Below are 4,866 nucleotides of genomic sequence, written 5' to 3' on the forward strand. Positions count from 1 at the left end.
CAGCAGCCTGCTAAATCTTTTTGAAACGTAATTTGAAGGCATTCAATCATCCTGAAGTTGCCCTGGGTCACTGTAATCGTGCTGCAGCACAACTGGCAACTCCCCAGGCCCTTATGAAGTAGCTCTCTATGTGCACTCACTCTGTGCATTTTCTGTGTACAAATTTCGATTGTAAATATTTTTGCCGACCACAAATACAATGAAAATTTGACGCATGCGCAGACAACTAGTACCGGCCTAGTTGTTCGCCTAACCGTTATAAAAGCGAAAACTCGGCCTGGGATCGAGGCTAGGGAGATACATACTTGTCCAACAGTTACATCCAAACAGCCATTAGATAACTGTACTGTGTACTCCACTGTGTACTCCATTATCACTAAAGACATTCATCTTGGTGCGCAAATGTAACTGCTTTTGAAGATACCGTATAGCGCGAAATTTTCACGGATTTCGTGGGTTTAGCAATCTTACCACGAAAATTGTTCTTTAATTACAATTATCTGCTATAACATGCAAAGATTTAAAGGCGTGGCTTCCGGTAAGCAGTCATTCCGCGAACATTGTGCAACGAAATGCTTTTAAAGGCCAATCGACGAAATATAAGTGACTCGAAAAGTTTGCGCTTATGGAGTGAGAAGTAGAGAAAATTGCTCTTCTGGTGAATTAGGTGGAAATGTTGATACCCTCTTCTTTGCCAAAGCCATTAAATAAAAGTTGCATGATCTCTTTCATTTCTCAAACAGGATAACACAGCAAAGAATTGGTCGAAAAAGTAGAAAGATCTGCATACTTTGAGCAAACATTCTTCACTATAATTATTCCCCACTTACATGGGGTCTGTATCATAAGAACTGGGTGGGGCTTAACTACCATAAACTCCCGCATTCCCCGTGCCTTTGAGGGCGCACTGATTTTATACTAGATCTATATGGAGCGCCATTCAGATCAAAAATGCATGACAGAATCATCGATGGATGGCAGGTCAATCATCGATTATTGCCAATCGGTTTGGATCTTTAAGCTTTGCCTCTATGCTTGACCCTTGACCTGAGCTCTCAACCTTCACCTTTATTGTAGGTGATTACCGCCAAAATTAGCAGTAAAAAAATGGTGCTGTTTCTTTAACAGGTGTGTTTTAAAAAATGGTGCTGTTTTTTTACAGAGGGTTTTAAGGGGTTTTAAAAAAAATGGTGCAATTTTTGTAGAGTTTTTCATTTTGTAAGACAGGTTCCTTTTTGCAGAGATGTGTATTTTGTAGAGAGATGTTTGTTGTGTTTCAGAGACTCAGAGCAATGCAGAACAACAGCAGGCAATGGGCTGACACTGTAGTACTGTACTGAGTGAAATCTTCTTTCTTGCCTCCACTTTTAAGCACATGGTGGAGGCAAAAAAGAAGGAACATATTCTCCTGCACATGCACATGCACCGCCAGCTTTGCTAAGAGATATGGAAGACAAAGACACTCTCAGGCAGCAGGTAGTATAATCATAAGCTGCAAAAAGGAACCTGTCTTACAAAATAAAAAACTCTACAAAAATTGCACCATTTTTAAAACCCTCTCAGTCTGCAAAAAACAGCACCTTTTTTTAAAAACCCAAAACCGCACCGTTTTTTAAAGCACACCTTTGTAAAAAAAAAACAGCACCATTTTTTTAAAACTCTGTAAAAAAACAGCACCATTTTTTAAAACACCTCTGTAAAAAAAATAGCACCATTTTTTACTTTTGGCGGTAATCACTTCCCATAAACCTATTAAAAGTACTAGACTAGACTGGAACTCGACTACTTACGTATTACGTACCTATAGCTAGCTATTAAAGATCAAGACAGAAGTAAAGCTCGAAGAGGGCCAGTCGTATTATGCTAAACGTGTGGAACATAACGCCTAAAGAAGCTACAGAAAAGGTTGTCGAGAATATGGAGGTACTAAGAGATATTGCAGCAGGAAAGGCAAGGTTTCCTCCATGTGATTTGTTTGGTAAATATACAGTATGCATGTGAGAGGCACAATAATATTATGTGGAAGACAGGGACATGTAGGATTGTTTGGTATGTGGGTGGACCCTTAAAAGAACTTCGACGTCATTCAAGGAAATGTGGCCTGGATATGTACGTGAACGTTAAGGTCCATATCATGTAATGTGTTGTTACATGCGTCCTCCAGCCAAGGAAGGCCACACACTTACATTGACATCTGTTCTGGATATATCAGTGAGGTATGTGAAGTTACTACAGTTTGAATGTATACATGTACATGTATGCAGAGTGAGGACACTGGTGAAGGAGGATCAACAGAGAGGGAAAGTGCTACGGTCAAGCGTAGTACAGCACAAGTGGAACATGCTATGGTTGCTCATGCCATTGCCCTGCGTATGGGTGAGAGTGATGACAGCAAGACCGAACAAATGTGAGCTCACTGTTTACTTCAATTTAGTGTGAACTATAACAGTGAGCCGGTAACCTTCAAAGACGAATTCACTTGCATAAGCTGCCAATGTGTGTGCAGTAATGTCCAGCCCCACCTCCTAATTTTCATGCTGGCTTGTGCGTTGCGAAAGGGTTAAGTTGCCTGGCTAACCGTTCTCTTATTAATGGCTTGTGGATTTTTGTCTTTTCTTCCACGTGGGACTAGGCTATCACATAACTTATATCACATCACGTGGCTTAGGTTCACCTGAAGTTATAGGCCACGCCCAACTAAGCCTAAGGACACTCATGCATATAAAATAGTGCACCTAGAAGTACGTGAAGTAGTGGATGTGTCAAGTAGCTGATAGATATCAAGTTAGGTGACAAGATGTCAATAGATAATTTATGTCAAGTAGCTGATAGATTTCAAGTATACGCAGCAGTAGATATCAAGTAGTCGATAGATGTCAAGTATAGTATATCAAGTTGGGTGACAGATGTCAAGTAGTGGATACATGTCAAGTAGCTGATAGTATACGTAGCAGTAGATGTCAAGTAGTCGATAGATGTCAAGTATAGTATATAAGTAGTGGCCGGATAGCTAGATGTCAAAAGTGTACTTGTTGCATTTTGAGTGGGCAGATCAAAGGAAACACTGTGCCAATATCTGCCATATGGCACAGGTCAAGCCTTGAACTGTGCCACTATCTAGATACTGGCATAGTATGGCTGAAGTTACCTAAAGCCCACCCTCCACCCAGTAACCCTCCACCCAGTAACCTGAAACGGTCTCTTTATAGTATAACACTGTTAACAGATTCAGTGGTAGGCAGAAAACGTTTTTCATGCATCTGGTGCATTCCACAGCCACCACAAGTAGTTGAAACTAGTTGTCCTATAAAACGAGTGATGTGTACATGGAAAGTAATGCAACAAGGAATGCAACAAATCAGTTGTTACACAGCTCACTCGTGCGCACATTGGATATATTGGCTCAGTAGTGCCTGCGGCCCTCGGGCCTAAGTCACTACTGAGCCAATATATCCAATGTGGCACTCGTGCATGTGTCACAACAAGAGTAGATAAGAGTAAGAGTGTTGAACTGCTAGTAACAGCAATTTCCTGCTCCTGCATCTCACCATCATCACTTGATAGTAATCAGTTATGTTAGCAACACTTCCCAGAAACAGCATGCTGTGATTGCAGTTTAGTGCTACAAACCACAGACCACAGTTTACTTAACAGCACTCATTAATTGAATAGTGACGACAGTGATGATGCATGTCAAGGCAAATGCGGTTCCACGATTACTACAGCAGTTCAACACTCTTACTCTTATCTACTCTTAGTCACAACTATAACATGTGGGTAAAGATCGATATGTGCAATGCAACCGATAGATGTGTGGGACACCCCCATGAAGTGGGATGTATTTTTGACCTATTTGGCGTTCCATAGTGTAGAGGCTAACACACTTCCGGGAGTCTTAGTGTAGACTTGGATAATAGGAAGGTTTGCATATGCTGACTTGGCACTTTCAAATTATAATCGCCCTTTATAATAATTATCTTTCCAGGATCTATAGGAGCTCACGAGGGTAATGGAAGTCCATAGCAGATTTGGCTCAATGGCATGTGTACCCTGAACACAGATGTTGGAGGAGTAGTGGATGACCCTTTTTGAGATACATGAATTCGAATATGCATCCATAAACTGTTAACATGCACTAATAAATATCTTTAATTCCTCAGAGGTATGGAATTGACTGGTCAGGCCCTTGTGTCCTAGATGTGCAGCGAGTGACTGTTTCAACCACAACATGCCCATTAAATGATGAGGAATTGAGGTATCTTAGGGAGTGTATCGATCCAATGGAACTGATGGTGGTATTGGTTTGTACACAGCAGCAAGGCCGTGCATTGTATACAGTTTAGCTAGAAACACTTAACTTGTATTGTATGTGCACATGTCAATTGAAGTGAAAGATATATAATGCTGGAATACATGCAGCTTCAGAAAACAGTGTGAGACAATACTAGATGAATAAGTGACGCAAATTACATGATAACACGCACTGAAGCATGCATGTTCATGAAAACATGGTCCGAAGAGGTTAAATACAGAAAACATGTTCTGGCATAAATGAGAGTGTGTTTACAGAGTTATGAGTTAATTATGAGCAACATGCACTTAGCGCTTCCCAAAACCTCCATGGGTTCTTGAGGCCATACAGCATCTTTTTTTTGAAAAGAGCTGGCTGGTTGTGGTACTGTGTTGGTAGTGTAAGGTGGAGTGCACAGGTTGATTATGTGGGGAACATTCCTTTTGGGCAGAATGCAAGTACAGGCGACAAGTCTAACCCCAATGGAGGCACTAGCTGACTCTGCCCCAGTGAAGAAAGCCAGGATTTTGCTCAAAGGGACGACATCACTTCCTATATAAACACATACCAAGGGC

Source organism: Halichondria panicea, chromosome 1 (genome assembly GCF_963675165.1).
Source record: "Halichondria panicea chromosome 1, odHalPani1.1, whole genome shotgun sequence".
In the NCBI taxonomy this organism is placed as follows: Eukaryota; Metazoa; Porifera; class Demospongiae; order Suberitida; family Halichondriidae; genus Halichondria; species Halichondria panicea.